Below are 9,906 nucleotides of genomic sequence, written 5' to 3'. Positions count from 1 at the left end.
AATTAAAATGCCATGACGATCTTTCCTGTAATCGAATCTTTTTATACATCTCTGATTATTTCTTTAGGACAAATTCCTACAAGTGAAATTTCTGGGCCAGAACAATCATTCCTAAAGCGTTGGAATCAAGCAGATGGAATGAAAGGAGAGCAACATCAGCTAACAGAAATTCTTTAATGTCCCACCCTAAGCCCCATGGTGCGTGACTCTCAAGGCCTGCTCTATAGCAGAAGGCAGCGCTCAGGTTGCTGATAGCTGTGGAAGAGAAGAGCCTCCAGTGCTCTGATCAATGAAATCTCTGCTGGCACGTTTAGCTTTCCTGACTCTCTGGCTTGCAGGGCTTCTGCCCCCGGGGGTCACGGCTGATGACTTCCTCCAGGGTCTGCGTCACTTAAAAATTACTTGGATGTCTTCAAGGGGCATACAGGACAATCCTACTGTCCCTCTGCAGGGTCCTTTCTCCCACTCCAAACTACGCAGTTCAATCCAGCAGTTTCCGAGCAGTTTATTTATATTCTCTCTTAAACTCTTTTTGTCGGGTCGGTTTTAGAACTGATAGCCACCCTATTATCAATAGTAAAATAGACCTGATGCCACTACAAGGCTTCAAAGGTGGTATACCTCACGTCCTCTTGATCGTGGAGAGAGATTACAAATCAAAGAAGCCTACATAATAATGGTTCTTGGGCATATAAATACCTTGCAATTCTGAAGTAGCTGATAACACTGGAGAAAAGTGTTTTTCTGTTTCTCTTTGTTGCAGGGATCCTGAGCTTTCTCGGGTCTAAAACAGTTTCACAAAATACAGGTGAAAGAAATCGATTACACAAGGTTCTTTATTCTTATGTAAGGTATTATAGTAGAAGCTGTCTCTTGTGAGAGCCCGGATAGCTCAGTCGGTAGAGCATCAGACTTTTAATCTGAGGGTCCAGGGTTCAAGTCCCTGTTCGGGCGCTTTGCTTTAACTTTCGCGTTTATTTTTTTCTTCAATTATTAACAAGTTGAGAAACAAATTCCGTCTCAATGGGAAACCACAGTGCAAAAACCTCCATATTTGCCAAGAAATTAAGTGATTTTGCGCAGTTTTTTTCTTCCCTGAGAACACCTTTACCTTGCATATTCTAAAAGCAATGAAAAAACGAATTCAATTTGAAGTGGAAGCACGTTTTCTGACAAGAATTTCGTACGGTGATACTTAGTAACGTAAGGGGCAAAAGCCACAAACGCCCGAACGGGGACTCGAACCCTGGACCCTCAGATTAAAAGTCTGATGCTCTACCGACTGAGCTATCCGGGCGCTCTCAGAAAGGGGTGCTCTTCTGTTTACTTGATATAATTCTAATAAGTTCTCCGGTGAAATACATTTAAAGTACATTTTTCGATACGATAAAAACGTTCACTTTTCTTTTTCTCCATTTTCTTAAGATACGTGTTCTTCAAGTTGTCTCATATTTCATGTTTGCTCAATTGCCAATATCTACAAAACTGAAACGAAACAGTAATAACTTACAAGACAAGGCAACCAACATCAAACTTCCAGAGTTGCGATCTCTTTTTCTTACAATTCTTCTGTCTTCTATCTATCACTTCGCTGGTAGGACCTCTTAATTTTAGTTACTCTGCAGAACCAAATTACAGTATCTTTCCCCTTAATGAAAAATACATTTCCATTCACTAGATGATGTAGCTGGTAAATAAGCATTCCTCAGCACAAAAGAAGGAAAGACGCATTTGATTCATGAATAGAGGAGCTGATATAAGACGATAAAAAGTAATGGTGGGAAGGTGGGTCCAAATATTAGATAGAGAGAAAAGGAGCTTAGACTTTTAACTTAGGTTTTGATCGAAGTTTTGCCTTTCCCCGCCTTCCAGGCAAGTTGCAGTTTTCCGGTCAGGCTCACAAGAGGAGCCCTCTTCAAGCAGTATTAGTGTGCACCCGTGGGAGCAACATGGAGAATTTAGAACGAAAGCCTCCAGATCAGCCTCGTCTTTGCTAAAATCAGTTTCATCAACCCTGATGCAGAGGGTGGGGAACACAGGATTATGAAATTTCGAAAACTGATAAGGGAATTCATTTTTTTATTTCTGGGAACTTGAGGTTTCTGAACACAATGAACAACAAAACAGCTGAGCCTCAGTTGGAGGGATTTCTTTCCTGCAATTGTCTGATTCTTTTAGAACAAAGACCAACAAATTATGTGATCCTGAGCAGGCCTAGGTTTCCACATCTATAAAATAAGGGAATCGATTGGTTGTCCTGTAAGATACCTTCTAAATCTAAAGTCTTACCGCGCCATTACTTTCCCCACTGTGAATAAGATTAGAAGGAACAGACTCAAAATGCAACAGGAAGGAATGATTTAACTGAACAAACATTTATTGATCATCTATTATGGCTTAGGTCCTGGGCTAGCTCTAGAGAAGATAAATAGGACACGATCTCGCTTGCAGCCTAGGAAAGAAGGCAGACGCTTAAGCAAACCACTTTAACAAAGTAATGAATGCAGTAATAAGAATCAAGGACAGCATGGCAGGAGATGAGCCTGGACTGAAAGGCCGTGGTTATAAAATGAGGATGGGGGCCCTCGAGCTTTCAGCAAGAAAAACACATGGTTGGAGTTGAATTTATAAAAGTGACTGTCAGAGGTGTACAGAGTAAATTGTAACAAACCACCAGACATTTGTCATTTGCTTATTCAGACATTTCCTGAGCACCCACTGTGTTAAATAAGGAAAATTTCTTGCTCTGTTTTTATGAAATACATTATACCTAACTTTTTTTTTTAAGGAAGGGAAATGGTATCTGTCCAGACTCCCTGAAGGGGAAAGAACAGAGGGGCCTTGAAGGGTTTTTTTTCCCTTGCCCAGTGGCTGTCTTACATGGTATTGCCTTTCCTTCAGGATAAGAAACCTGCTGTTTAAAGTTGAACAGGCTGAATGAGATTGACCCCTCAACTTGCTTATTGAGTACCTACTACTTCCACAACAGTAAACTAGGCACAGTAGGAAGGAAAACAGTAAGCCCAGAAGAAAATTGGGGAGGGTAAATTGGATCTGAATGATGGTGAATAGGCTAGTGTGGCTTGAGTGGAGGGAGGTAGACACATAGGACGTGCCAGATTGGAGACAGCTGACCAGCTTTATCTCAGGCCAAGGAGAACAATTATATAATATAGGCAACGGCAAAATTTGAAAGTTGAATCGAAAGTTTGGCTTGTTAACATTGCAAAGTCCTACCTGAGGTAGCAGGAACTGAATCCGCTTTTCCTCACGTTGCATTACACACACCGGCGGGAAAGCTGTCTTGTACCGTATTTAGGCTAACCCTGGAGTGCTGCTTCAAGCTAATCCCTTCCCGGAGACTGTCTAACTTAATTCTCCCGCTAGAGGGCAGTCTAAACTCACAGATTCTATATTGGGGACCCCGCCCACATTTCTTAAGCGTCATTTCCCCCACTAATTGATCCCTTTTAAATTGTTTTTATTTTAATTTAGTGTAGCTAACATATGGTGTTATATTAGTCTCAGGTGTTCCCCCACTAATTTGTAAAGTGATACTTTTTACACGCCCCCACCCGTTCGCAAGACTCCTCTGTCTTTGAAAATCACCATTGATTCTGTATCAGAGCTGGGAAAAGTTGTGGAGCAAGAGAGGTCTTGCCATTCTCCCACCTTCTTGCCCCCTTAGTGACACCATTTGTTACCTGGACCCTGACTTAGTCCTCTGCTTACAGCTGGAAAGCGTTAGCTTAAGCAGTTACACCTTGGAGTGGAAACTGTTTCCACAAGGACATGGGGGCACCTACTTGCATGGTGAGGTCTTGCCTTCCTCATCCTGAGAGTCCCACAGTGGTGCATGGCAGGGAAAGCACATGGATAGTTGTGAATTGGATACAATTGTATTGAAGAGCCAGACAGCACATCTCTAATGGTGGAATTTAATTTAAGCCAGCAGGAAAGGTTTAATTTGGGGAGGCTTTCCCAGGGCTTCCCAAACCAATGCCAAGTGTAGCTGCCTATGCAAGGACCCAGTCTTCCATCATCACCGTATAGAGTCTTTGGAGTTGAGACCATTACGAGGCAGCAGGGAGATGCATGGACAGAGAAGTTGTTTGGAGAAGTCTCCTCTGGTGTTTTGGCCGTAATAACTCTAAACTGAGAGCAGCCTGGGTTCTGGTGGGTGCTCCCACCCCTCTCCTCTCTGAGAATACAGGGAAGCTAGCAGCCCAACAGTCTTGGACAGCATCAAGAGCTCAGACAGTGGCATAAATATTCCCTGAACCAGGTAGCCCTCAAATGTCCTGGGTCATTGAAAAGGTGTAAGAGAAGAAGGACTGTTGTCAAGGCCAGTGGGATTCAATGAGATTGAAGAAGTCAATCTGACCACCAAATATTTACAGAGCTCCCCTACCCGACTTCCAACGTCTATTCACCTTTCAAAAATATTTGGATTTTTATTTTTTTGAGGAATGTCTACTGAAGGATTTTTAAATGAAAATAGTGCAAGCATTGCCTTTTGCAATTTTAGCTTAAAGTTGTTTTACAGATAAACCTTAGCCCAGAGCAGAGCCCTGAGAGAACACAGATTTATTCACCCTCTCCTCTCATTCATTTCAACCACCTGCTCCCTAATAACCAGGTCCTCATTCATTCACACAATTCACCAATATTTACTGAACACCAGCTTTGGATTAGGCAATGAATTAGTTCTAGAAATTCAAAGGTAAACCCAACACAGATTGCCTTGTCTCGAAGGAGCTTATAGTCTAATTACCCTCCTGTCCTTTCCCCCAATCCAGAAAAAAATCAAACAAGTAATTTCAACACTCTGTGATTAGTGTTACAACCCAGGCATCTCTCAAGTGTGTTTAGACATCCTCAGGAGGCACTCTAGGGAAGCTTCCTGGAAAGCTAATTGTAGGGTGTATTAGTCTACTATTGCTGCTGTAACGATTTACCACACATTTGGTGGATTAAAAGTTTACTACTATCTTACGGTTCTGTAATAGGAAGCCTAACATGGATTGGGCTGAAATCAGTGTACCAACAGGGCCGTGTTCCTTTCTGAAGGCTCCAGGAGAGGATCTGTTTCCTTGCCTTTGCCAGTTTCTAGAAGCTGTTCACATTCCTTGGCTCAGGACCTCAATCCTCCGACTTAAAAACCAGCAGTGTTGGGGGCGCCTGGGTGGCACAGCGGTTAAGCATCTGCCTTCGGCTCAGGGTGTGATCCTGGCATTATGGGATCGAGCCCCACAATCAGGCTTCCTCTATGAACCTGCTTCTTCCTCTCCCACTCCCCCTGCTTGTGTTCCCTCTCTCGCTGGCTGTCTCTATCTCTATCTCTGTCAAATAAATAAAATCTTAAAAAAAAAAAAAAAACCCAGCAGTGTTGTATCCCTCTTACTGTTCTGCCATCTTCCAGCTGGGGAACATAATTGTGCTTTTACAGACCAGTGTGATTAGATTGGGCTCACCTGGGTAATCCAGGCTAATCTCCCCATCTCACAGTCTTTAACTAAATCCCATCTGCACAATCCTTTTGCCATGTAAGATAACATATTTACACGTTCCAGGTATTGGGAAGCAGGCATCTCCTCCTTTGGGGGGGCATTATTCTGCCTACCATGTAGAAAGACAGCCACATAAAGGGAAGGGCAACAGAGGTGGGGTTGGGGGGGTAGGATGCCCTTTCCAAGAGTAGGAAGAGGGAAGAGCTTGTAGAATGACCCCTAGGTAAGAATTGCATGTATTCCAGAAACAACATAGAATTTGCACCGGAACGAGAGAGAGTTATTCATTCAATCCACATTTATTAAATGCCCCTGATATGGTAGGTGCTGTTTTAAGGATATAAGGATGAACAAGACAAAGTCTCTGTCCCCTAAGGCTAGAGTGAAAAGCAAGGGCCAGATTATGAGAGGCCCTGTTGACTTTCTTGAAGAGTTTGAGCTTCATCCAAGAGTTAAATGGAGATATCCATTCATTCATTCAACAAATTTTATTGAGCACATGCTATGTGCTAGACACTGTTCCAGGCTCTGGGAACACAGAAATCTAAAAACTAAAGAAAAAAAACAAACTAAAGAATCCCTGCCCTCACAGGGCTTCTGGGCTACTTGATGTTAATTAAGCAAGGGAAGCAGATATCTGCTTTAGAAAGATCATTCCGGCTAGGGTGTTGGGGAAGAGACCAGAGGGGAGCAAGAATAGAGGTAGCCAGGCCCCTTGACCCCCCTCCTCAAGATTCATGGCCTTTCTCCAGTTTCATGTTCCTCGTTGGACACCTCTTCTTTTGTCAGAAACCCTCTTTCCCCTTTCCCCTCCAGCTGTACCAATTCTGCAACACCCCACCCCCAGCCCTGATTCAACATTCTACACCTGGGCTTCCCAATGCTGCACAAGAAAATGAGGAAAATATTACCACCACCTCCACTACATATCAGAATATCTGATTCCAGCCACATCCTCGACTCTGCTGATGATTCCATTTCTCTCTCTACAAAGCTATCATTCTCATTCCTTTCGGTGGCTATTTTAAACTTATCCACTTTCCTTAAGTCCTCAAGCCCAGCTTGACCCCTTCTGTTTCAGGAGATTGCTTACAGACCATCAGGTAACAACCAGTTAACTCCTAACCTCTATGTTTACCAATCTAAGAGAGGATCGGCTCCTTGGCCCTTTCTGGCAGATACCCAGGCAACCCCACCCCCTCCCCCCTCGTGTGTCCAGATCCTATTTCCTCTGGGACAATTTTCATCAGTCATCTATCCACTTGGTCTTCCCCCTCAACATTTTAGCATATTTAAGCCCTTCCCTTCTGAAAAAGGAAAGCCATAACAAAAATCTTCCCCTCCATCCTGCACTCCCCATCCCCCATCCACTGCCTTATATTTCTCCTTTCCCTTAATTGCCAAGCTTCTAGAAAGAAACTTCAGTGTCTTCGTGTGTCTCTTTTATTCCTTAAGCCAGTGGAGCCTGTGAATTTAACTGTGACTGTTCTCACACCGCTGGTCCCAGTGACTTCCCTGCCAATCCAAAGGGCACTTTCCAGCCCTGCCCTCCTGGCTGTCCCTGCCACACTTGTGTTCTGGTCACTTTCCTGACACTTCCTCCTACCCTCCTTTCCGATACCCTGTGGTCACAGTTTTTCCCTACCAACTTGGTTGTTTCTTCTCAATCTCTTTGGCAGGGCTCTTTCTCTGTACACCCAACTGGGTGATCTCACGCATGCCCACAGCTTCACCGACCATCCATAATCTGAAGAGTCCAAAATTGCCCTCACTTGTCCACACCTCTGTTCTGACTTTAGTTTGTAGACGTCCTCACCTAAACATTCCACAGCTACCTCAAACCCAACATGTCCAAAATGAAACTCATGTTTGCTCCCCCAACACCTGGGTCCTGTCTTACTGTAGTCCATAGTCCCCCACTTGGTGCATGGCATGTCCTGTCACTAATTCCTAAAGGCATCAAGGGGACGTAATTTTAGATCCCTCCTCCCACTGCCTACATTCAATATATTATCGAATATGATTGATTTGACTTCCTAACCATTGCTTGTATCTGTCCTTTCCTTTTTATCCTCACTGCACTGGCACAGTTTTGAGATTCTCTGATCTTGCACTCTGAATGTAGCCGTGGCCTCTGTGAGCTCTTGGCCTGTACCCCCAACGTGGCAGGAAGCAAATGGCACACTCCAATTTGAAGAGACAATTTACACAGGGTCAGCAGGGTAAAGGAAAGCCACAGCAAGAGTGTGCCGCACATTGGGGCCAGCAGGAAAGCAAGCTTCCACTTTCAGATATCTGAATTGAAAAGGGGGGGATGCGGAGAGGGCACTGCCCAGAGGGAGCTATGAACTTTGGTTGAGGGTGGCAGCTAGCCCACAAGGACTCCAAAGAGAGGGAAATCCTGAGAAGCAAATATCCAGACCTATTCAACCTTCTTCCTTCCAATCTTCTGCCAGGGCTCCCAGTGCTTCCCTCCGCCCCCTACTCAGAAGCCAGAGGGCCAAGACTGAGCCTGCAGGGACCATGGGAAGACACACAGTGCATCTTCCAAATCCTCCTGTGTCATATGCCAGGTTTTTCTGATCATATCACTCCCAGTTCCACTTGTCCACACCCTGGGTTCTCTGTCACCCGCGGGACAAAATCTAAACTTCTGGGCATGCCCTGGGTTCTCTTATAAGGAAACTTTTTCTCCCTACCAAAGTGCATTATAGAGCCTTTGATTAGATGTTCAACCCAGTGACCCGGGCTTGTTTCCTGTTAGCGCTCCACTTGAGAAATTTTCACTCTGGCAACAGACATACTGAGGGCCCCCAGGCCACTCTGTTCTCTCAGGCCTCTGAGCTTAGCCTGATGACAGGCCCCCAGTGAAGGACACAAACATTTGTACTGCGAACAAGTGGCGAATGAGTGAGCGAAGAAATGCATGTTTTTATCTCCTGTGGCTCTCAAGGATTAGAAATAGGATCATGTCTCCATTATCAACCATGTGCAGAGCATTCTGTCCAGAGTCATCAGAATGGTTCACGTACATTCTCTCATTTGCTCTTCACAAGAGCCCTGAGCAGTAATTGAAGTTGATATTATTACTGATGCTACCTAAGGTCACATGGCAGAGGGCAGAGAGAAGAAACACGGGCTTGGGTCTCCCCTCTCACGGGCTTCTCCTCCTGTTGTCTCACTCAGGGGTGCCTGCAATTAGGGGTCCTTCGCAGTCACTCAGATTTCATCTTATACGAGAACAAAACAATATCCCAAGAAATCCTTCTGAATTGGGCACTTGTTTTTTATATTGCTTTCTCCCCTGTAGGACTTCTTCAGGTTAGTCAAATTCCCTTCCTAATAAATATCCTCTCACTGAGCTCTGGAGTCTCTGCAAAGTCTGTAACTTTATGAATCTAGGAAGTGTGTTGGCTTTTTGCACAATTTTGTATTAATGAGGAAATTGTAGAGGTCCCATATCTTATTAAAAAGGCCTCTCTGACATTTTTTTTTTTAACTCTAGTAAACCCTAAACAGACTGAAATAGTAGCATTTTAACAAACATTTTCTTGAGACCAGGAAAGGGGTATGTTGGCAGACGTTTCCATGGGAACCCTGGCTGGGGAGTCCCAGGCTTCGGAAGGAGGCTGCGAGCCTGGAAACCCCGATACCTGAAGACGAATTGCAGGGCAGGGAGGCTGGGAACCAGGTGGTGATCCTCACAGACCCGCAGAAAGGAAGGAGGGCCCTGGGGGGAGGGGGAGAACAAATTCAAGTTTTGAGGAAATTGTACTTTGAGACCAGAGATTTTAGTTACTATGCAAAGCAAATGCTAATGAGGGGCTGGCCAATTCTTGGTGGTTGTTTTTTTTTGGGGGGTGGAGCCTTTAGGAAAATTCTTCTAGAGATCGCTGCTCAAAAAAAGCACTTAGAGTCAAAAATCTTAAACATAACCTACTGAATGAACGAAGTGGGCTTTTTCCCTACCATAGTTGGCTTGGAGGACCCTCTACCACCCCTCCCCCTCAGGATTGCTATTCTCTGGGGTTCAGGTCGGACGAGGCACTCGGGCGGACAGAAACACCAACACGGTTGACTGCTCAGCGCCGAGACAGCTTCCCCCCTACCTCCACCTCCGCCCTCAAGGTAGGGGCTTTTGCCGGCGTCGCAATCCTAATAACGCAGGGGGCAAGCCCTCCAACCGTCAGTGGTTCCTTCTCAGCAGAACGAACTGGCATTCATCTGACACCGAGCAAAGGGGTTCCCTTAGGGAAAAGTAACGACCATCTGCAGAAACCTCACCCAAGTGGGAAGCGGCAGCGCCGGCTGCCGGTTCCCGAGCACAATCGGACGCCCGCGCGCCGCTCTCCCCCGCGCCCCTACGGGAGGGGGGAGGAGGGAGCGAGGGAGCGAG

General features: G+C 45.2%; 2 non-coding genes across 2 annotated transcripts; one reads left to right on the top strand and one right to left on the bottom strand.

Annotated features, from left to right (window-relative positions):
- Window positions 1-881: 881 nt before the first annotated feature.
- Window positions 882-954, top strand: TRNAK-UUU. Its single transcript has one exon. It is a non-coding gene; the product is annotated as a tRNA-Lys (tRNA).
- A 270-nt stretch (window positions 955-1,224) lies between these two features.
- TRNAK-UUU lies at window positions 1,225-1,297 on the bottom strand. Its single transcript has one exon. It is a non-coding gene; the product is annotated as a tRNA-Lys (tRNA).
- Between the last annotated feature and the right edge of the window lie 8,609 nt (window positions 1,298-9,906).

Source organism: Ailuropoda melanoleuca, chromosome 8 (genome assembly GCF_002007445.2).
Source record: "Ailuropoda melanoleuca isolate Jingjing chromosome 8, ASM200744v2, whole genome shotgun sequence".
Classification (NCBI taxonomy): Eukaryota; Metazoa; Chordata; class Mammalia; order Carnivora; family Ursidae; genus Ailuropoda; species Ailuropoda melanoleuca.
Note: the sequence above shows the minus strand (reverse complement) of the source record. Positions and strands in the feature narration are given on the sequence as shown.